Here is a 25,098-nt window from a genome sequence, read left to right on the forward strand (position 1 = left end):
TCACTGTATGGTACATCTAAGCATGGATTTTTCTTTGCCATTAATTCGAAAAATTTCAAGGGACTCTTCTCTCCTGAATTTTCAAAATATGGGTTCTGTAATAATTCGTACTTCACTCTGTTCTGTGCTTCGCTGGACCAATATCGTGAGAGAAACTTCTCTCTGAAATCTTCGTACGATCGGCATGTCGCTGCAACATTCTGCATGGTTTCTGCGACTGTTCCTGACATGTGTGCACATATAAAGTATAATTTGTGTGCTAGCGTCCAGTGTTCTGATAATCCTACTCGGAATGGATCAATTAAAGTTAGTGGATGTAATGAGTTTCCTTCTCGAAAGTGTTGAAATTTTCTGACTATGGGGAAATGATCGTTGTCGTACTTCGTCATAGTTCCATATGAAATTCGCGATTCTTCGCCACTTTTGTTTCTGATCATTTCTCCCGTCGTTCTTTCCGGTTGTGGTAGATCCATTGGATATTGTCCACTGTAACTTTCGCCTACCCTTGCGTAGTATCGTCGGAGTGATACGCAATAATTTTATTCCATTGGTTGTGAACATGTAGCTGAATGCATTGCACTGTACTCTTCGCGACCTGGCTTTCCATTGTCGCATATTGGTTGGGTATCTTGTGTGGCTAACCTTGCTACTTCATTGCACGATCCAAACTGTCTTGAAACATATATTTGTGGTTCCGCATGTGTTTGTGATGACGTTTGTTTATCAAGAATTTCGAAACGTGTTTGTTGCTGTGCAGGCTGTCTGATTTCATTTATGTTACTTTCCGCCTGTGATTGGAATCGCAAATGCGTAATATCTTCGTTAATTGCTTGTTTTTCCGGTGTTGTTACAGATACGGATGTGGTTGCAGACTCTGTGCTTGTTCGATCCTGTTCACTACGCTCTTCAATGGTTTGCAACAACTCTGTTCGCAATTTCTGAAATTGTCGCTTCGTCTGCGTTTCTATTTTGACTATGCGGTTATCATATCTTTTCAGCGGTGCTTTTTGTGATAGTTTGTGTAACACACTGTTTTCAACAATTTCACGCGCTGTACCTGCTGCTTGTCTAGTAATTTCATTTATCTGTTTCCCTACTTTCTTGACTTCTCCGTGGGTGTTGTTATGTAATGTTGTGATCTCGTCCTGAACGTCATTACGCAATGTTTGTACGTCCGCTTGTACCTTGTCAATGTCTCTTCTCAATTGATTGTGACCTGTTATTAAGTGTCCTATCACTTCTCGAGATTCTTTTGCCTCGTCTTCAATATGACTTAGGTGTAAATGAATTTTTTTGATTTGTTCTTTAATCGCACGCATTTGTCTCGTGGTTTCTGCATTTTGTTTCGTCATTTCTGCATTCTGAATTTAAATTTGGTTCGCAATTTCTTTATTTTGTCTTGTCATAGTTTCCGCCATTAATTGTAATAATTCTGCCAGAGTAGTCGGTCCTATTGCGTTTTCTTCCGACTTCCTACGCTCTGTGTTTTCGCCCAATTGTTGGTTTGCAACCGATTCCATTGAACTGTGCTGTGACACGTTTCTGCTCGCATTCCTTGTACTCTGTGGTAAGGGAGCTCTGATTACTTGTACTATGGGTTCTACGTATTCAAGACGCAAGTTAGAATCCTCATCGACTGTCTCTCTACTTTCCATTGGAAATTTTATTCTACTCGCAAAACATTGTTTATAAATTGCGCTATTGATAAAAGGAAGTGTTTTAATACAGGATGGAAAAAACCAACTGCGTTCAACAAAAATGTGAACGAATATTCCCTGAATGGGTTTCCAAGTTCTACAATGGATCGAAGGATGACCTATGCCATATCACGTCTATAATCTAGGTTTAAATTAAGTTTCACAAAAGACAAAACTATCAAAATGGTCTACAGTGACCCTCAATTATCTTTAATTACTTATCTAACTTGTCGTAAATTACAGTGGCTGATGTAGCTTCTCAATAACTATATAACAGAAAAATCATCGCGTTTCAGATTTTTGCTTCAAGTGGCAAATGTGAACACCATGAGCTTTAATTGACGATCGACACTAGTATTACGCAAAAAGGGGGTGTAACAGATGAGACTTCTACAGTTCTGAGTGAAGCTTTATGCGCTGTTATGCGGCATCGCGTGCGTTCATTACCTTGTTGGTGTTCGTCATGGGGCGGCGACCGGCGCAGCAGCCATCCAGCTCGGCGTCTCGGAACTAACTTCTCCTTACTACCATTTACCGAAGTTGGTTTAAAAAAACTATCTCGCTGTGTTTTCATCTGACCAATCAGGGTCTCAATGTTAACCTTAAGCTCCGCTTACAAAAATTCTGTCTATCCAATGAGAAACGTTATACTTTCCGTGGTGGGGCAATGTTTTTAAAGTTTGCAACGTAACAGAGACGCGAAAAGGTCTCACGCTAAAACTTGCAGCTGGTGTGGTCCATTTAGCGTTATCGTAAGATATATACTGTTCTTCTGGAGGGCTGGGGGTAGTCCTAACGCAACAGAGACGCGAAAAAGTCTCACGCTAAAACTTGCAGCTGGCGTTGTCCTAGTGGTTAGCTGGCGACGTGGGTGTCCAGTCCGTCCCTTATCGTAGGACCTTCTAGCTTAACACGGTTCTGCTCTCGGGTTCTGTTCTCGTTTCTCCCCTTGGAACTGCGTCTGTCTCACGGTGGGAAGGTATGACATGCATTTAGGCATTCTTGTGTTAGTCTGTGGTATTGCATTTGCTCACTCGTTACTCGTATTACTTTGGTTAATTTAATGTCACGATTTATTCGGAGCTATGTGACATACTACTGGATTTGCTTATCATGTCAGGGTTTTCATGGAAGGTGTTGGATTCGGCTGACACCTTACAAACGTGCTGACACGAGGAAAGTTTCCAACCGATTTCTCATACACAAACAGCAGTTGAGCGGCGTTGCCTGGTGAAACGTTGTTGTGATGACTCGTGTAAGGAGGAGAAATGCGTACCATCACGTTTCCGACTTTGATAAAGGTCGAATTGTAGCGTATCGCGATTGCGGTGTATCGTATCGCGACATTGCTGCTCGCGTTGGTCGAGATCCAATGACTGTTAGCAGAATGTGGAATCGGTGGGTTCAGGGGGGTAATACGGAACGCAGTGCTGGATCCCAACAGCCTCGTATCACTAGCAGTGGAGATGACAGGCATCTTATCGGCATGGCTGTAACGGTTCGGGCAGCCACGTCTCGATCCCTGAGTAAACAGATGGGGACGTTTGCAAGACAACAACCATCTGCACGAACAGTTCGACGACGTTTGCAGCAGCATGGACTGTCAGTTCGGAGACCATGGCTGCGGTTCTTGACGCTGCATCACAGACAGGAGCGCCTGCGATGGTGTACTCAACGACGTACCTGGGTGCACGAATGGCAAAACGTCATTTTTTGAGATAAATCCAGGTCGAGGTTACAGCATCATGATGGTCACATCCGTGTTTGGCGACATCGTGGCGAACGCACCATGGAAGCGTGTATTCGTCATCACCATACTAGCGTACCACCTGGCGTGATTGTATGAGGTGCCATTGTTTACACGTCTCGGTCCCCTCTTGTTCGCACTGACGGCACTTTGCACAGTGGACGTTACATTTCAGACGTCTTACGACCCATGGCTCTACCCTTCAATCGATCCCTGCGAAACCATACATTTCAGCAGGATAGTGCAGGACCGCATGTTGCAGGTCCTGTACGGGCCTTTCTGGATACAGAAAATGTTCGACTGCTACCCTTGCCAGCACATTCTCCAGATGTCTCACCAACTGAAAACGTCTGGTCAATGGTGGCCGAGCAACTGGCTCGTCACAATACGCCAGTCACTACTCTTGATGAACTGTGGTATCGTGTTGAAGCTGCATGGGCAGCTGTCCCTGTACACGCCATCCAAGCTCTGTTTGACTCAATGCCTAGGCGTATAAAGGCCGTTATTAGGGCCAGAAGTGGTTGTTCTGGGTACTGATTGTGCAGGATCTATGCACCCAAATTGCGTGAAAATGTAATCACATGTCAGTTCTAGTATAATATATTTGTCCAACGAATTCCCGTTTACCATCTGCATTTCTTCTTGGTGTAGCAATTTTAATGGCCAATAGTGTAGCACTCAGAACGAATGTTTTCTAATTAGAGTGATCCGAAATAGTAGAAGTTTTGCCGATGTAGATAGAAACTGATCATTCAAGTCACAGAGAATACGGGCAAGGTTGTAGATAAGAGTTGTAAGCACAATTGAATTTGAGAAGATTGTGTTGGATAATGTGTGAGAAAGTCAACTTGGTGGTGAAATTACGAGGTCATTCAATAAGTAACACAACACTGTTTTTATGAAAGCAGGTTCATTTAATTCAGAATCACAGTCCGCCTTCCCCACTTTTTTGGCTACAAAACCCTATCTTTCAACATAGTCTCTGCTCAGTACGACGGCCTTACCGCACCTTACTGGAAGGGCCTGTCCGCCCGCACGGCACCACTCTACTGGTGGACGTCGTAGCCAACGCCTTGCTACATCAATAGCCTACCCATCATCCACGTGTTGCTTCCTGCGCAGTTCATCCTTCATTGAGATAAACAGATGGAAGTCAGAAGGTGCGAGATCCGGGTTGTAGGGTGGATGAAGAAGAACAGTCCGAGGATGCGCAGATTTGTGTAAGGCCTTGAGCTCTCGTAGAGAAGGAGAAGTTAGTTTGCATTTATGAGGCGAAGAACACACTGAAGTCATTTCTTCAGTTTCCTGACCACAGCACAATACACTTCCGAGTTGATCATTGCACCACGAGGGAGGACAGCCAGCAGAATAACCCGTCTAGAGTTCCAGAAGTTCGCCGCCATGACTTTACCGGCTGAGGGTGCAGCTTTGAACTTTATTTTCGGAGGAGAGGTAGTGTTATACCACTCCAAATGTTGCTGTTTTGTTTTCGGTTCGAAGTGATGAACCCATGTTTCATCGGTTGTGACGATCTTCGACCAAAAAATTGTCACGATCAGCCTCGTTAAGCGTAACCATTTATTTATTTATTTTCTGAAGGCTGACCGCTGACTGCGGTCTGTGCTTCTAGGGTAGAAAGTAAGGCAACATTTACACTTTATTTAACACTTTCCGAGGAGGGTGGGAACACAAGGCAGTTCGGTTTCGTCTCTGCGGCGGACATTTGCATAATGGGTGCGAGGTTTACAATAGTCTGAGCAGTATTTCGAGAACTAAACTACGAGCGTTACAATAATGTAAAACATACGCAAGCAATTCTGTGTAGATGGTCCTTTCTAGCTCTTTGTGCTCTTCTGTTGGAAATTAGCGTTTGGCGTCATTGGCCGGGAGGTCCCTTGCGGGAAAGGTCCGGCCGCCTTGGTGCAGGCTTTATTACATTCGACGGCACATTGGGCGAGCTGCGCGCCGGATGGGGATGAAATGATAATGAAGACAACACAACACCCAGTCCCTGAGCGGAGAACGTCCCCGGCCCAGCCGGGAATCGAATCCGGGCCCGTAGTACGACAATCCGTCACACTGACTACTCAGCTATCGGGTCGGACTGCTCTTTTATTAGGCAGCGAGGAACCAAGAGGGTACACGCCTTTGAGAACCCTACCGTACGACGAGTGTGTCAGTATTGCCAACGGAGACGTCATATTGAACAGCGAGGTGTTTGGTTGTGATCCATGTCGAATGGGTGTGTCCGCACGTTTCAGTCACAGCTGGGTGCGGCCGGCTGTCCAGGTTTGCACGACCTTGTTGCGATGATGAGAGACGCCTCGTACTTCTGTTCAATGCCAGGTCTCGGTAGACATTCTATAAGCTCCTATGGATATCTGCCATGCTCTGGTATTCCGCCAAAATAAACTCAATGACAGCTCTCTGCTTGGAATGCCGCCACTTATCGTAACTTCATGAAATAATATGGGCTGAAGCGGGAATATTCCACAATGTACCACAAAAAATTTTGAATTTTTTCAACCGTAATCGGCCGAGGAAAAAATGTATTGCATTACTTACTGAACGCCCCTCGGACCTCCAATAATAATATACACCATTACCGTAAGAAATGTATGTGTCAACTAGTTTTGTACTCACAGTTGAAATCTGTCAATGGACAATGCTGTAATGCATTGTCTGAGTCTAGTTGTCGGCTAGTTCAACAGTGGCTACGAGCTTATGTTGTTGATATATGGTGTGACTTGTTTTTAGCAGGAAAAATCTATATTTCAGTTTCCGACCACGATTTCCTTAGTCCCACGATTAAACTGCAAATGAAGTAGGAGTAAATCTTACCTTATGTGATACTTCACATCAAGCGTTGGGATAATTTTAAGGGAAAACACAGGGAAGATGGACCCACATCTTTCGTTATAGCTTAACAAAAATTATGATTACAAATTAAAAACCTTGTCAAAAATGAATAACAACGCTCACAATAATTTAAGGAACTTGAACAGGATCAATTCATTAATAAGAAAATTCAATAATTTATACTATTAAGAACAGGTCTTAAAACCACGAATACACATAAGTGGCCAAATACAACTAAGAAATCACACGAACTAGGTGTGTCTGCAAGCTAGTTCAGCAAACTGCATTTTACAAATAAAATGAATTACAAATGACTGCCACTAAAAGAACTGACAGTTCGGAAGCATGAATAAAACTTTAAACAAATAGACAACGCCCAGCCAAAATACAGAAGGAATAACGAGTCACACCACTGTTGGATATCCCTTAACAATTTATAAAATTTAATAAAATCCCTTAATCAATAAGATACACAATCCCCCAAAATACAAGAAAAGGTGGAAAGGCACACAATTTAATTGTGACTCCCAGTTGGTACACACCAGCAGAAACATTAATAATGACCCTTAAATAAATACGCAATCCCTCAAAATGCAAGAAAGGTGACAAGTTACACCAACCACTTATCGCACCAAAATGGCAGCAACCACACAAGTTTGACCAAGAAAGGAGTTAGCTACTGACTGCGGATAAAAAAGCTCAACAGTTCGTACTCATAAGTAAAAACTTTTAAAACTTAACACGATCCAGAACTAGAAAATAGGGTACTGCAAGATTTAAAAAGGCAAATATGCTCACAAAGAATTACGGACATGCAAGACATAGCTTAAGGCTTGTGTGCTTGCTCAACTCTCAACGTTTGAGCAGATGTAGTGTTCTGAAATTAATTTGGCAACACTCCACCGTGGCATGTACCAAAGCGATCATATTTACTTAACTTGAGCTAACACGAAGCAGCTGTTAGAGGTGCCTGGCTGTGGGCAAACCCAGACGTCGTGCGATGACGGAAGTGTCGCCGCAGCAGGAAGAAAACACGTCTCTGCTCCAGGCCCAGGAAACAGGAATGCGTCGTCCGCTGCCAGAACTACCTTGCCAACATGCATCAGAAAGGAAGCAGTAATCTGCCCAAACGACAATACCTAAGATGTAGCAAATATTAACTTGTTGCAGAAGTGGCTACACACACGAGTACAAGTCACAAGCTTCACACTCCTAAATACTACATGAAAATTGGCAACGTGAACTACAACCGCCTGCAAATCCAAATACTAGGGTTCACCCTCTCTTAAGGGGGGACGTTGATGAAATTGACGAAAAATGTCAAATTTCGATTTAGTTTTTATTTGTTAGTACAACTCATGGACAATAAGTTCCCAAAGTTTCAATGTTGAAATCAAATCCGAAGTGCCTGAAAATTAATTAAAAGTGTGACGCGGCCTCACCGCCACTTCAAGCTCAGAGGTATAACAACCCCTACATTCACAAGGAGAGGCTTCCAAATTGTATCCTGGATCTTGGCAAACCCATTTACAGATTTCTGGCCGATCCTGCACTTCTCGAAAAGTGTGTTCATGGCAAATCCCAAAATCCAAATGAGTCTCTAAATTCACTCATATGGAAACGATGCCCTAAAAACACATTTGCATTTGCTACTGTTGTCAGAATTGCAACTTATGATGCAGTTATTGTATTTAATGATGGAAACGTCGGGAAGATGAAGGTATTAGAAAGAATGTGCTTCAAGATAGGAAATTTTGCTCAAGACATCCTGACGAAAATAGATTTACAGCGCGTCTCTGCAGCAGAAAAGTCAGTTGAAGACCTGGTAAAGGAAAGAAGACAGACAACAAGAAACCATAAGAGAAGCCTTGAAGGGACAAATGACCCAGAGTACAAAAGTGGTGCCTTCTGAAGAAATGACATAAGGAAAAAAGTTAGGTTGAACTTTAAACTGAGTTTCTTGAAAAGTTTGTTTTTTAAAGTATATGTACCTTTTTCTCAGATTCTATGAATGCTAAAATTATGAAATTTTGTGCACATATTTCTGTAAACCTAATAAACGTTGTCTCAAGAGTAAATTATGAAATTCTAATGGCTAGCTGAGATACGGGGCAAAGTGCTTGGAATTTTGCATGAATTTAAAATAGTACTTGTGGAATTATAATTAAAAAATTATGAAAATTCTCCTATTTGACCTATTCCAAAAACCTCATGAGAGAAGCTTGCAACATACTTTTTTTTTTTTTTTTGGTCATCAGTCTACTGACTGGTTTGATGCGGCCCGCCACGAATTCCTTTCCATTGCTAACCTCTTCATCTCAGCGTAGCACTTGCAACCTACGTCCTCAATTATTTGCTTGACGTATTCCAATCTCTGTCTTCCTCTACAGTTTTTGCCCTCTACAGCTCCCTCTAGTACCATGGAAGTCATTCCCTCATGTCTTAGCAGATGTCCTATCACCCTGTCCCTTCTCCTTATCAGTGTTTTCCACATATTCCTTTCCTCTCCGATTCTGCGTAGAACCTCCTCATTCCTTATCTTATCAGTCCACCTAATTTTCAACATTCGTCTATAGCACCACATCTCAAATGCTTCGATTCTCTTCTGTTCCGGTTTTCCCACAGTCCATGTTTCACTACCATACAATGCTGTACTCCAGACGTACATCCTCAGAAATTTCTTCCTCAAATTAAGGCCGGTATTTGATATTAGTAGACTTCTCTTGGCCAGAAATGCCTTTTTGCCATAGCGAGTCTGCTTTTGATGTCCTCCTTGCTCCGTCCGTCATTGGTTATTTTACTGCCTAGGTAGCAGAATTCCTTAACTTCATTGACTTCGTGACCATCAATCCTGATGTTAAGTTTCTCGCTGTTCTCATTTCTACTACTTCTCATTACCTTCGTCTTTCTCCGATTTACTCTCAGACCGTAATGTGTACTCATTAGACTGTTCATTCCGTTCAGCAGATCATTTAATTCTTCTTCACTTTCTCTCAGGATAGCAATGTCATCAGCGAATCGTATCATTGATATCCTTTCACCTTGTATTGTAATTCCACTCCTGAACCTTTCTTTTATTTCCATCATTGCTTTCTCGATGTACAGATTGAAGAGTAGGGGCGAAAGTCTACAGCCTTCTCTTACTCCCTTCTTAACACGAGCACTTCGTTCTTGATCGTCCACTCTTATTATTCCCTCTTGGTTGTTGTACATATTGTATATGACCCGTCTCTCCCTATAGCTTACCCCTACTTTTTCAGAATCTTGAACAGCTTGCACCATTTTAAATTGTCGAATGCTTTTCCAGGTCGACAAATCCTATGAACGTGTCTTGATTTTTCTTTAGCCTTGCTTCCATTATTAGCCGTAACGTCAGAATTGACTCTCTCGTGCCTTTATTGTTCCTAAAGCCAAACTGATCGTCATCTAGCGCATTATCAATTTTCTTTTCCATTCTTCTGTATATTATTCTTGTAAGCAGCTTCGATGCATGAGCTGTTAGGCTGATTGTGCGATAATTCTCGCACTTGTCAGCACTTGCCGTCTTCGGAATTGTGTGGATGATGCTTTTCCGAAAGTCAGATGGTATGTCGCCAGACTCATATATTCTACACACCAACGTGAATAGTCGTTTTGTTGCCACTTTCCCTAATCATTTTAGAAATTCTGATGGAATGTGATCTATCCCTTCTGCCTTATTTGACCGTAAGTCCTCCAAAGCTCTTTTAAATTCCGATTCTAATACTGGATCCCCTATCTCTTCTAAATCGACTCCTGTTTCTTCTTCCATCACATCAGACAAATCTTCACCCTCATAGAGGCTTTCAATGTATTCTTTCCACCTATCTGCTCTCTGTTCTGCATTTAACAGTGGAGTCCCCGTTGCACTCTTAATGTTACCACCGTTGCTTTTAATGTCACCAAAGGTTGTTTTGACTTTCCTGTATGCTGAGTCTGTCCTTCCGACAATCATATCTTTTTCGATGTCTTCACATTTTTCCTGCAGCCATTTCGTCTTAGCTTCCCTGCACTTCCTATTTATTTCATTCCTCAGCGACTTGTATTTCTGTATTCCTGATTTTCCCGGAACATATTTGTACTTACTCCTTTCATCAATCAACTGAAGTATTTCTTCTGTTACCCATGGTTTCTTGGCAGCTACCTTCTTTGTACCTATGTTTTCCTTCCCAACTTCTGTGATGGCCCTTTTTAGAGATGTCCATTCTTCTTCAACTGTGTTGCCTACTCCGCTATTCCTTATTGCTGTATCTATAGCTTTAGAGAACTTCAAACGTATCTTGTCATTCCTTAGAACTTCCGTATCCCACTTCTTAGCGTATTGATTCTTCCTGAACTAATGTCTTGAACTTCAGCCTACTCTTCATCACTACTATATTGTGATCTGAGTCTATTTCTGCTCCTGGGTACGCCTTACAATCCAGTATCTCATTTCGGAATCTCTGTCTGACCCTGATGTAATCTAATTGAAATCTTCCCGTATCTCCCGGCCTTTTCCAAGTATACATCCTCCTCTTGTGATTCTTGAACAGGGTATTCACTATTACCAGCTGAAACTTGTTATAGAACTCAATTAGTCTTTCTCCTCTTTCATTCCTTGTCCCAAACCCATATTCTCCTGTAACCTTTTCTTCTACTCCTTCCCCTACAACTGCATTCCAGTCGCCCATGACTATTAGATTTTCGTCCCCCTTTACATACTGCATTACCCTTTCAATATCCTCATACACTTTCTCTATCTGTTCATCTTCAGCTTGAGACGTCGGCATGTATACCTGAACTATCGTTGTCGGTGTTGGTCTGCTGTCGATTCTGATTAGAACAACCCGGTCACTGAACTGTTCACAGTAACAGACCCTCTGCCCTACTTTCCTATTCATAACGAATCCTACACCTGTTATACCATTTTCTGCTGCTGTTGATATTACCCGATACTCATCTGACCAGAAATCCTTGTCTTCCTTCCACTTCACTTCACTGACCCCTACTATATCTAGATGGAGCCTTTGCATTTCCCTTTTCAGATTTTCTAGTTTTCCTACCACATTCAAGCTTCTGACATTCCACGCCCCGACTCGTAGATCATTATCCTTTTGTTGATTATTCAATCTTTTTCTCATGGTAACCTCCCCCTTGGCAGTCCCCTCCTGGAGATCCGAATGGGGGACTATTCCGGAATCTTTTGCCAATGGAGAGATCATCATGACACTTCTTCAACTACAGGCCACATGTCCTGTGGATACACGTTACGTGTCTTTAATGCAGTGGTTTCCATTGCCTTCTGCATCCTCATGTCGTTGATCATTGCTGATTCTTCCGCCTTTAGGGGCAATTTCCCACCCCTAGGACAAGAGAGTGCCCTGAACCTCTATCTGCTCCTCCGCCCTCTTTGACAAGGCCGTTGGCAGAATGAGGCTGACTTCTTATGCCGGAAGTCTTCGGCCGCCAAAGCTGACTATTTATCAAAATTTAAGCAGTGGCGGGGATAGAACCTGGGACTGAAGACGATGTGATTATGAATCAAAGACGCTACCCCAAGACCACGGTTCCAACATATAAAGAGACTCGTAGAGCATTATCCTTTCGTTGATTATTCAATATTTTTCTCATGGTAACCTCCCCCTATATATATAGGATTTTATATGTAAATGTGTTACTTTCATGTAAAGCGTGGTACAAAATTTCATTGCCATATCTCCAAAACTGTGGATTTGGTACATTTTTTAAATAGTGTGTGTTTTTCATCAACGCCCCCCCTTAAGAGTGCATTGCCTTCGAAACAAACAATATTTCAGCCCAATTACATCAACTCAGTTTACAGCAGAGAGTATTCATACACTTTCAATGAATATGATCTGCAACACAGAGATTAAAATCAGTTGCAAAGATCGGTGACCACCCACACAGTCACTTGGAGGCGTAATGAACATGACAAGTCTGATCAACAGAAACACAGATGTGGGCTTACCATAACAAGTACCAATGAAAGACCAACACTTGATTCCGCTCAGGGGTGAAGGAGCCATGACTTCCAGTATTCCAAGCAGGGGTGTTACTGCCTCCAGTGAGCTAGAAGTGCCCTAATATTTAAGCCTCCAGAGTTGCCCCGGTGCTTGCTGACCACGTTGCGCACGGCGTCAGCTGCCCTTCCCACAACTCGCCGCTATCAGTGCTTAATCCATGCGGAAAACTTTGGCTGCGACCAACTTTACAACTCGCGGTTGCACGTGCTCCACGCCCAGGCAACAGGATTGCCGCAAAAACCAACTTGTAAGTCACGTGACCTCCCGCCAACTTCCGGTACCTCTGCCCGCCAAACCCAGCAACACACTCGTCGACCAAAGACCCTAGCCCTGGCATCTGTGGAGGATCAAATCGATTGTACAGGTGGTCGCCAGTGGAGTGGCGTGCCCGCCAAAATTAAAACTGCCACAGCGCAATATGATGCGTACATCCATACCCATTACTCCGCACTCTGGGGAGGGTACTTCGTATAACACAGTTGCTTCTTCCTTTTCCTGTTCCACATGCAAGTGGTGCTCGGGAAGAACTCTGTTGGCAGGCCTCGGTCTATCCTCTGTATCTCGCGAGAGACACATAGGAGGAAGTAATGTACACTGATGAGCCAAAACATTATGACAACCTGCTTATTAGCTTGTTTTTCCGTCTTTGGAACGAAATAATCACTGATTCTGCATATCAGGGATCCGACAGTTTGCTTACAGGTTTGTGGAGGTATGTGGCATTAGATTTCTACGCACAGGTCATATGACTCGAGTAAATAAAGGACCGTTAATTTGCGTACGCGGCGATGGCACCCGTTACCGACCCAGATGGGTTCCATAGGATTTACATCAGGCGAATTTCGTCGCAGAGATTTGAACGTGAGTGCACTACAATGCTCCTCAAACCGCTGTAGCATGGTTCTGGCACCGAGAGACGGGCAACTACACTGCTGAAAGATGACATCGCCGTCGGGGAAGATATCAAGTATGAAGGGATTCAGGTGGTTCTCAGCTGTCAGCGTGTCTTTGATTACTACCACAGGTCACATGCAAGCACTGGAGAATGCCTTCCATAGGATAATATCACCTACAGGGGGCTCGCCGCTCTTTGGTGGGTTCTTGCTTGGCAACCACGGGGCCCCAGCCTTTGCAGCATCTTTTCCCTTCCGTGGTGCGTGTCTATCCTCATACTATTTTTTTCCATCCCTCAGGTATATTTTTGGAAATGTGTTCTGCATACTCACCAGCCGATAACAGAATAGTCTCTAGTGTTTATCATTTTTTTTCTTCGTTTCCCTTCTCCTGTCCTTCTTCTGCTTTGGCGCTTGAGGTTCCTCTCTTTCTTCTTCCTTCCTGTGCCCTCCTAGATGTCAGCCAACGCGTCTGACGCATAACAGTTAGGTAGGTTTTCCACATACCCCCTTGTACAGGTCAGGCCCAGGGAGGGGCTCATTGCCTAAGCTGCTACCTTCCCAAATTACCTATTGGTTCCTCTGTCAGGTGTTCAGGATGTGTGACCTGAGGTCTGAACAATCACCTTAGGAGGGTTTACCCCCTTTCGAGAGGTCCTGAGTTGGAAGAAACGTACCATTAGAGACACTGGAAATCATGGAGGATTTTCTTGCAATGCGCCAATCATCTTCTTCACAGTCAAGGTCTACCAAACATGCACGGGATGAGGTTAACGACTCAAAGACTCCCAGCTGCACCACAGTTCCTCATGGTTTCACATACTGAAGATGGCCAGTCCTTTGCTACAGTAAACCCTTGTATTATTCAGAAAGGTGTTGACGCAATTGCTGGAGTTGTGAAATCCTGCTACCCTTTACAAAAGGGCACTTAGCTTTTGGAGACTACATTTGATTCTCAAGCGCAACAACTACTTGCAGCTTCCCTCCTCCACGGCTATCCTGTTCACATCGAGCCATATCGAACGCTGAATTCTTCCCATGGTGTTATTTACACTAGGCTACTCAATGATCTGATCGAGGCAAAAATCCAAAAGTATTTCTCTGATCAGGTTGTCATCGCATTCCATCGTGTGATGAAAAACATAGATGCATCTTTAGTGCCAACATGCATTCTTTTTCTCATTTTTGATAGAGTAATGCTTCTGTCAAAGATCAATGCAGGTTATGACGTTCTCACAGTCCCACCGTACTTTCCGAACCTGATGTGCTGCTACCAGTGTCATCGTTACACCACAATCGAATTTCGTATCGACACCCAGCCAAATGTGTGACCTGTAGCAGGGACGCAGGCAATTGTGCACCTCCTTCCCCCTGCTACATCAACTGCAATGGCGACCATGCCGCCTCCTCCCGAGATTCTCCTATGTATCTCGATGAGCGAGATGTCCAGGAGATCCGGGTAAAGGAAAAAGTGCCTTACCCGGTCGCTCACAAGTTGTTGGCTTTGAGAAACTCTGCGTTCAATCATCTGGCACTTACAGTGCTGTTCTTCCTACATCTCGCTCCACGAAGAACATGGCCCCACACACATGCGACCATAAATTCAGCACTGCTGTTGTGAAATCGCCCAGCGCCATGGTAACTTTCCCGTCTCCTCCTCCAGTTGTGCAACAAGCCTCCAAATTTTCGCCTCAAGGAGTGAAGTCGCCTGCTACACAACCGATCGGCTGGAAAGGACAGAAGGAATACTCCCACGAAGACTTCCACCATCCCTACAGCCAACAAACATCTGAGTCTTCCTCTGCCAACCGGAAAGGCTTCAAGAAGTCAAACAAAGGCAAACGGTCTTCTCCTTCGTCGACTCAGATCCACTTCAGCGTTGTCACCACATGATGCCCTCGTCCGGCCGATCTCCGTGTCGCCGGTGTGCACCACCAACAGTTTTTCTGCCTTAGGCGCCACAGATCAACAAAGGCACACTGCCGATGCCTCTGTAGATCTCGTGCAGCAGGATCCTTCACCCTCTGCAGCCTGTAGCAGTGAGTCTTTGAAGACTGGCACTCGGCAGCCGCCAAGGCGACACCCCTTTATTCCTTCCCTTCTTCCCTTTCCTCGTTATGACTCTTTTCGAATGAAACGTTTGCAGCCTTCCATCCAACAAAGAGAACTTACGGCTGCTCTTAGAAACATAACGTCTACTTTTTCTCTATCTGCAGGAAACAAAATTACATTCCCACGACTGCTTTGAGCTCTCGCATTTCTTCCCAGTCTACTTTAACCTCTGTCCCGAAGACGGCATTCCATCTCATGGGGTGTCATGCTGCTCATCCAGAATTATGTTTACAGTCAATCCATCTCCCTGACTACCTGGCTTCAAGCTGTTGGAGTCCGCATTTTCCTTGCTTACATACTGTTTACATCCCTCTGTCATTCAGTGCCGCCAGGACCAACATCCTCCATCTTATTGGGCAACTACCTCACCCCTTGTAACTGCTCAGTAACTTTAATGCGTAGCATCCCCTTTGGTGCTTGCCCAGAAACTGCCAGAGAGTTGCCCTCTTGGCTGACTTTGTCAATCACCATAATACGGGAGCACCCACATTCCTTTCAGACTCCCCTCGCATCTATTCCCATTTGGACCTCTCCTCCTCTGTCCAGCTTTCCCATCATCTCTAGTAGTCTCTTCTCTCTGATACGTACTCCAGCGACCATTTGCTCATTATCTCGAGTTGTCCGACCTCACTGACACGTGCTCGAGCGACCGTTTCCCCTGTGCTATCCGCTTGCTGACTCCTACCCTACCTACGTGCATACCCAAATGGGTGCTTTCTAAGGCCGACTTGAGGCTTTACTCCTTCCTGGCGACCTATGACGAACAATATTTCCCCAGTTGCGATGACCACGTAGAATATCTTACAAACGTTACCCTTACCAGCACCAAACATTCCATTCCTAGCACTTCCTCTTTGCCGCACCGCGTCCCAGTCCCTTGGTGGACGAGGCGTGCTGCGACGCAATTCGCGCGCATAGATGTGCTCTTTGCGTTTTTAACTGTCATCCTACAAAGGCCAACTGCATTCGCTACAAACCGTTGCACGCAAAGTTGTGTCGCGTTCTTCGGAATAGCAGAAAAGCTAGCTGGATTTCCTTTACTAGTTCTTTTAACAGTTCGTCTTCCATCGTGTGGGCCAACCTCCGACGGCTGTAAGGCACCAAGGTCCATTACCCGATTTCCGGCCTGACAATAGCAGGTAATGTTATAGTGGACGTTACTGCAATCTTCAACACTTTGGACCGCTATTTTGCGGAGGTTTCGAGCTCCAGCCACTAATATCCTGCCTTCCTCCATCAAAAGCGAGCGGAGGAGGCTCAGGCGATACCCTTCTCTTCTCAAAATCGTGGGTGCTATAATGCCGCCTTTACTATGAGGGAGCTAGATCACGCTCTCAGCCCAGCAAGGACAAGCACCTTCCTTCTAATTATCGCTCCATTTCTCTCACCAGCTGTGTTTTCAACGTACTGGAATATATGATTCATGCCCAGCTGGTATTGTGGCTCGAGTCTCGCACTTACTAACTGCGCATTCTGCGTTTAACCATCTCGTCACTTTCTCAGCCCATGTCATGAATGGTTTTCTACGGAAATACCAGACTGTGGCGATGTTTTTCGTTTTGGAGAAAGCCTACAACATCTGCTGGAGGACTGGTATGCTTTGTATTGTCTACACGTGGTGCTCCCGTGGCCGCATGTCCCATTTCCTGAAGGAATTCTTAAAAAGCCGAGTTTTCAAGGTATGCGTGGGTTCTGCATTGTCGGACACCTTTATCCGGGAAGCTGGTGTGCCACAGGGTTCCATCCTGAGCGTCGTCCTCTTTACTATCGCCATTAACTCTTTTATGGCCTGTCTCCTGCCAGGCACCTCTGGCCCCCTTTTCTTTGACGATTTTGCCACGAATTGCAGATCTTCACGGACTTGTCTCCATGAGCGGCGTCTTCAGCGGTGTTTCGGCCGTCTTTACTCGGGGATCATCGACAATGACTTTCACTTTTCCACTGACAAAAACATTTGTTTCTGGTGGCGCAGTTGGTTTCTTCTATCGTCTTAATGTCTTGGGCCTGTTGCTCTTCTGTTCGTTGACACTACGAAATTCCTGAGGCTACGGAAGGCACTAACTACTGATAGGTATAGTTAGCAAATGAAAGATTTTAATAGAGAACAAACTGTATTTACCTTAATAGTCAAAATATATGTGGTAGTTCATGACATCCAGTCTTACAAATTACAAAACTCCGCCATCTCTCTCCCCACGTCCACCACTGCTCGCGGCTCACCTCCAACTGCGCAACGCTACGCGCTGTTAGCATCCAGCTGCCGCTGCCCAACACTACAATGGCAGACAACAATTCAAACCAGCCACAGACTGCACACGGCACAGCCAGTGATTTTCATACAGAGCGCTACGTGGCGGCGGCGTTACCAATAAAAAAACCTAAACAGCCTACTTACATAGCCCCCATGCTCCCCACAAAGAAATTTACAAATTGTTTTGGGCAGTGGCCAATACAGATTCGAAATTTTTTTTCATAATTACAATGACAAAGAAATGAAATGCACATACTTATCGATACAATGTTGGTCAAAAGCTAAAATTTTCTCAGTCTATAAAGACAGTCCTGATCAAAGTAAAATTGCAGTGTTTTTCTCAAAGTCTGAGTAGTAAAAGAAAATGCACATGGAAGTAGTGGATTTGCATGCAGTCTGAAGAAGTAGTGTTGTCCTTCCAACGGAAAGTCAGTGCTGACTCTTGACATGCAGACAGGTAATGGGCCCCAACAGAGCTAACCCACAGCAGAGTCAGTCGAAGTTTTGAAGAATCTCGGTAGGTAGGTCATCACAGAGTAGACCCCTTGTAGTCCTGGTAGAGATTACGGTATTGGTCGGCCACCAGAGATGCAGACCCACTGTAGTCCTTGTAGAGATGGCCAGCAGCCATCTGTTTGACTGTGCAGGCGCACAATCACCATTGAAGAGTCTTGCGGATAATATAGCAAGTCCATAAAAACCACTTGTGCACTCACAAAAATTGTTTTTGAAATGTCCTTAGAACCAGCAATGCTGTTATCCAGTCCCTTACTGAATTATTAACACACGTGCAAACACTATCAGTCCCTAATTCTCACATATTGTCCATATACTATGACCAACAGAAATGTGTGCAGTGAAATGTAACTTACAAGTTACTTAATTTGATGAACAGGTGTCAATTACAATTTTATAACATGAGAATACAATAACAAAGGTATAAAATATATCATTAAAGAACATAATAGTACAGATAACATTTGCAGTAATACAGGCTTTATAAAAGAATCGAAATAACATATACATCAGTGTTACAGGAATTATGACAGGAGCACATACATAAAAAATCTGAATAAATTTCGAAACATCAGCTTCACACATGAGCATTAAAACAGAACAGAATAAATAATTTCTAAACATATTTACAAAGAAAACGACATATTACTAATGCAAATTATATTTGAGGATAACAGTATTCCTCATCATAGTGAATGTAGCTGAATATTAGAAGAGAAAAAATTCTATGAAACAGTACACAGAGACAGGAAGAAAACAAATACACAAGGGTACACAAACATATAGTGGAATACACAAAAGGAAAGGACAGGGTTTGTTTTCAGGGTAACATTTGGTACTGCAGTTCAACCCAAAACTTCATTCTGTAGATCTTTCGTCGTATCTCAACATTTGTTTCCTCCAAAAAAATCCTATCCAAGAATGCTTTCTGTATTCTGTTCACATCCTCTTTCAAAAATAGTTTTCCTTCACTGTACACTACTTTTTTGGCCAAATCATTTTCATATAGCTTCTCAATGCTTATCTTCCAATTCATCATAGTTTCTTATATAGTCTACCCCCTCTTAAGCTAACTTAAACCTACTGAGCTCAGATGCTAAACTAAGGGACGACGCAATGCAGCAGCACAAAACAAACTAACATAAACAGCAATGACCCAAAAAAATGCAGATTTGCAAAGCAAGTAGCAGTAAATGTAATAACTTATATCTAAACATGGAAAAACCCACAAGCAGAAAAAATAGTACAATGAAGACAACAACGCAGATAAGGGAAATGTGTATTCACATCTTAATGTCTATGTAATTAAAATGGTGCACCACTACTTGTTCAATGAAATAAATTACCAAGTACTTGAAAAGAAAATTATGTATGCAGTTCCTGTGAAGGGCAATGTCTATTTGTGCTCTCTTTTCTAAGAAAGTACATCATAAAATGATCCTTTACTGGGTCTGTAGACAGAAAATAGTTATATTAGTACATGTATTAAATTTTATTTTAACCAATGCTGCAGTGCAGCAAGAAACTAGATATTAAACAAAATAGGCAAAGCAAGGCGTGAAACGTCATCCGCTAGCCATAAGTCATTTCATAATGCAGTAAACAATCTTCCAACTAGCAAGACAATAGACATGAAATGTTTCTCATCATTTCATTTCAGTAAATATCATAAATTAAGAACTCCAAAGTGTAATCATATGTTTTCAAGTATGAGCATGTCGTATTTGCGACGCTTTCCACAAAGAAATGTCAATAGCGAGGATAATGGCCCTTTTTTTACCTGTGCCTCTGAAAGGCACACACTAATGGCTTTTTTCCCAGGCGACTGTCGCACAGCTGGGTGCCCATGACGCATTACGTGCAGGTGGCCACTTACCTTTCTTACTGAAAAATTTACGATAGCAGTTACCGCTACAGTGACAGTCTCATATAAAAATATTTTCACAGGTTGAGAATTTGCGTTAGAAATCTGTTGAAACAAAATCCTTTAAATATAATAGTGTCCAAAAAATTTTCACCAGCATAGTGATACATTCACGCATATACACACATTTCATAACACTTAAAGTACGATTCTCGGTTTCCAACATCCTTTTTCACAAATCAGAGTCCCTAACCACTACTCATTATTCCTTACCGTATTACACATATACATATTCGTCGACACTTCTTCAATCTTACATCATAACAAATAAGTAGCATAATCAAATTCCTCATATAGCATCAGCTTATTGATCATAAACATACCTCAGGAGCATAATACACATAGTCATCGTAATAATATCATAACACCTCAGTCAACTCTCAAAATCGTTGTAGCTTCCTCCAATAATTTCAAAACCTACAAAAATTCTCTGCTCATGTCAAAAGTGTCATCTGCCTCAAACGTACTTTAAAAATCATGATCCCATACCAAATACATCAATCAAAGCTCTTATAGTATCACAATGGTTCCGAAAAAATATGAACTGTTCACAAAGTACAGACAAAATACAATTTCATAAGTGTGAAGTTATCCAACGGTGCAATTACGTAAACATCTGTCACTGATGTAGTAAAATAAATCTTTGTCTCTCTCAGTTAAATAACCAGATAGCTGTGTAATTTATGTGTTAGAGAAATATGGTACTGATGTGTAAAGTTGTATAAGCAAATACCATATTAGCTAGGGCTCCTTGTGCTTGCCAAACACATGATACACAAAGTAAGCGTGTACCCCCCTGAGGATTACAGCAATGGAATGAAATGTATCACGGAAAACCTTTGTATCATTGTACTTCAAATATCTTTAAAAATAAATGTTTTAAGTGCAAAATTAATCACTCAAATACGTGTACTGTAGCGCTAAACTGTGCGTCTTGCTGTAAGATAATTCTGTGGAACTGTCGAAGTTATCGTCCTCTGTAAGCAAAGTTCTGTCAATGTACTTACTTCACCATAAACGAAGGTGAAATGCTTTCCATATAGAAATCATAGTTATTACGTACCTTACCGTGATCAAGATAGTACTATAATGTAACGTATTGTTGTGCTACGATAAAGGCTGTCTCATTGTAGCTATACCACAAAAGTTACTACTAAAACATGTTTTACTTTCCAGAATAATTCAGAAAAACTGTGCAGATATAAAACAGATACACCGCACAAGCACAATGTAAATTGTGTCACACATTAGTAGCGTCGTGATATAATCGTGTAGCTATCAAAGAAACCAAATGCAAAGTCATCTTTAATCTCACAAAACTGCAAAGCAATTATCATGTGGTATAAGTCGGTAAAGAATGCAAAAATTTTTCTCAAGGTTAGCGTCTATGTTATTTTTTTCGGAGCCAGCGGGCGCACGTGGCTGCCTGCGGTGCGAGTCATTGCCTATTGTGTCTTTGTTGGCGCACGTCGTTATTGGGATTTGGACACCTAACTTCTGCAAATTCACCTTGTCGAGAGGGCCCTGCTGTGTTTGAATCCCGCCAGTTCTGATGCACTTACTACTTTGAACATTAGTTAATTCATTACACGGTGGCGCTAACACACTGCTTTCGTCTTCACTGTCATTTCTCAGTTTACTTTGGAGCCTAGTAGTACGTTTTTCACACGCCATTATAGTCACAATATTTCACACAACAACACAGAAAAGCACAATTTGAAGAGCAAAATAAGAAAACACATTGACATAGCACTGAAAATAATAACTAGTTAATTGCAAGCGCAGCTGCAAAATACTTCGTGCAAAACTACATGCATGCCACAACTATTTTACTGTACAACAATGAAAGACTGCAACTACAAAGGAAATTCTCTCTATGATTATGCGCTAGCAATAACCAAAAACTACACTAATTACACAAACTACAAGGAAAAAATCAGAAGATTCCAGTGAGGTATCCTTGGCTAAGGGTCGACATATGAAAAGTCCCCTTAGAAAAATTATACACGACTGTGCTTAAACTGACACACAATATTTTTTAGCGCAACACAATCTGACTTTCAAAAATCCCTACCAAAGAATGGCCCTGACTAACATTAACCTATACCTTTCACAAATCACTTACCTCACAAAAATCTTCGTTACTCGAACTACTGCAATACAGCGAGCGCCACTACTGCCAGCTAAATAAAAGATTCAAACTACGGAAGGCACTAACTACTGATAGGTATAGTTAGCAAATGAAAGATTTTAATAGAGAACAAACAGTGTATTTACCTTAATAGTCAAAATATATATGGTAGTTCATGACATCCAGTCTTACAAATTACAAAACTCTGCCATCTCTCTCCACACGTCCACCACTGCTGGCGACTCACCTCCAACTGCGCAACGCTACGCGCTGTTAGCATCCACCTGCCGCTGCCCAACACTACAATGGCAGACAACAATTCAAACCAGCCACAGACTGCACACGGCACAGCCAGTGATTTTCATACAGAGCGCTACGTGGCGGCGGCGTTACCAATAAAAAAACCTAAACAGCCTACTTACAATATGTTCTCATTTAAGCTTGCCGTCTGAGTTATTGGCTGTTTTACCGAACGACGCACTGACTGTCGACCACGTTTTACTTTTTATCCGTCGTAACAATATGGCGAAGGACAATTAATCTTTAGTTCAGGACCTACGTTTCTCTATGGCGTATTTTATGGGCTTCTCTCCAAGTCACTTTTTTTAGTTATCTTTCCTTCCATCGCTTGGGTTTAACTTGTAGTCTTTTTTAACTCCTTTTTTCCTTAGTGTTATACGATTCTGACATAGGAGCGTGTGACCCTTGTTGTATTTGCGCCCTAAAACAAAACAAAAGAAAACAGCATAATACCGCTCCCCCCAGCTTGCGTCCATGGCGTGCTGCACGCTTCGAGTCGCCGTTCGCCTGGATGACGACCTAGTGAGGAAAAATATGATTCACTCGAAGAGCCCACACGTTTCTACTGATCGACGGTAGATTACCGATGGTGCAGTGGCCACTTGAATCGTAACTGACGATGTCGTTGGGTCAACATGTGAGCCCGTAGGGGTGGTCTGCTGCGGAGCTCCATGTTCAACAATCTACGATGAACGATGTGCTCCGAAAGTCTTGCGCGTGCACTAGCTTGTGCTCTTTCGGCAGAGATGCCACAAATCACCATCTATCCTACTTTACAGAGCAAACAAGCCTCCGAACCCCACGTTATGTGAAGCGTGGTGGACGTCCAACCTTTTGACACCTAGTGGTTGTTTCACTGTCCTTCTACCTCCATCCTACGACAGTAGACATGAACATTCAACCAGGTTCATCATTTCCGAGATACTCGTTCACAAGCTCTGGGTAATAGTTATCTACCCTTTGTCAAAGTCGCTTATCTCAAAGGATTTTCCCTTTTGCAGTCCGTGTCTGTTCCACTTGCATGCTTTTGCTACCGTGTCACGTGCCAGCAGCACCACCCGGTGGCAACTAACATCGGGATGGGCAGTGGTCGTAATGTTTTGTGTATTGGTTAATTCTTCCAGGAACGAAGCGTCTCGGGAGTTTAATAGGAAATGTCACAGCGATGTACAACGCCCCTATTTCTGCGACTAGTTTCATGTGATTTCTTTCTTTCTTTCGCTTACTCCGTAGTCATGCAGCGATCGCAGTTTCGGCGCGGTTAGAACGGATTTGGCAAGGTTAGTTTTAGGGGTGGCCGGATGCCCTGCCTGCCGCCACCCCGTACCCCCAGGGATGGAATCAGTGTACCCCAGCTGTCTGCATCTAGTGTAAATCGTGAAATAGTGCAAACGTGTTTCATATGTCTGCGACATGTTTAACTGAGACGGAACGTGGGGACCAGCCCGGTATTCACCTAGTGGGGTGTGGGAAACCGCCTAAAAACCACATCCAGGCTGGCCGGCACACTGGCCCTCGTCGTTAATCCGCCGGGGCCGCATCCGAGTCCAGGAAGCAGCGCGTTAGCGCCCTCGGCTACCCTGGCGGGTCGATTAGTTTCATGTCATTGGTCCAGTTTAAATCGTTCCCTAGTCATACTACAAGATACATAAGCTGTGGTGCAAGCACTATCTCCTGCCATGCAATTTATGGTAGTTCACAGAGCAGTAATAAATATACGAAGGTATACCGAAAAGTACTGCTTCTGAATTTTGTACGTTGAAACTTTTAACATTTTAAAGTAAAAAAACACTATTAACATTCTACATTTTTATCCTTCACGTCTATATAATTATTTCTCAACAAAATCACCCGGGCGATGAGCACACTTCTCCCGACGAGAGATAGTTCATTGATACCATCACCGGAGAATGTTTGACTTTGTTGACGGAGCCACAATCTCACCTCTGTTTGCACCACTTCATCACTACCAAAGTGAACTCCTCGAAGGTATTCTTTAAGTTTTGGAAACAGATGAAAATCGGACAGGGCCAAGACGGGAGTGTATGGAGTATGATTGATGGCAGACAGTGAACCCAAGGCGTCGGATTGTTGCAGATGTCGCAGCGCTCGTGTGTAGTCTGGTATTGTCATGTTGAAGGAGAGGATATGCCGTGCACGGACGAACATTTCGAATTCGAAACTCGATTGCGGCACGCTGTTCTTCACACGCCGACATAATTACGTTAACATAACCGTGTTACACGGGACAATTGGCAACCCTCTAGCGGTAGAAAGCTGCAAATATGTAGACACGAAGAATAATGATATAGATTGTTAATAACGTTTGTTTTACTTCAAAGGCTTTAAGAGTTTTCATCTAAAAAATACAAAGACATTACTTTTCAGTAGGCTCGTTTGGAAGTGTACTTCAGGGCAGCAAACTGTCGTGTTCGTCTGCAGGTCTGATTCAAACTTATTATTGCAGTTGAAAAGCACGCTTTATGTCAAGTCTTAGCGGAATAAATATTTTTCTCGGCAAAAAAACATAACAGTGACAGACATTCACCGTAAATTCTATGCTTTTTATGGACAGAATTTAACGAATGAATACCCTGAGTTCCTGAAGAGTCTGCATTGCTAGATAG

General features: G+C 43.1%; 1 protein-coding gene across 2 annotated transcripts in view; it reads left to right on the forward strand.

The window, feature by feature from the left end:
• The window catches only part of LOC126336639 (spaetzle-processing enzyme-like), a 183,168-nt gene that overhangs the window by 62,459 nt on the left and 95,611 nt on the right, over positions 1-25,098 (forward strand). The gene's annotated exons all lie outside the window — the stretch shown is intronic.

This window comes from Schistocerca gregaria, chromosome 1 (assembly GCF_023897955.1).
Source record: "Schistocerca gregaria isolate iqSchGreg1 chromosome 1, iqSchGreg1.2, whole genome shotgun sequence".
Taxonomy (NCBI): domain Eukaryota; kingdom Metazoa; phylum Arthropoda; class Insecta; order Orthoptera; family Acrididae; genus Schistocerca; species Schistocerca gregaria.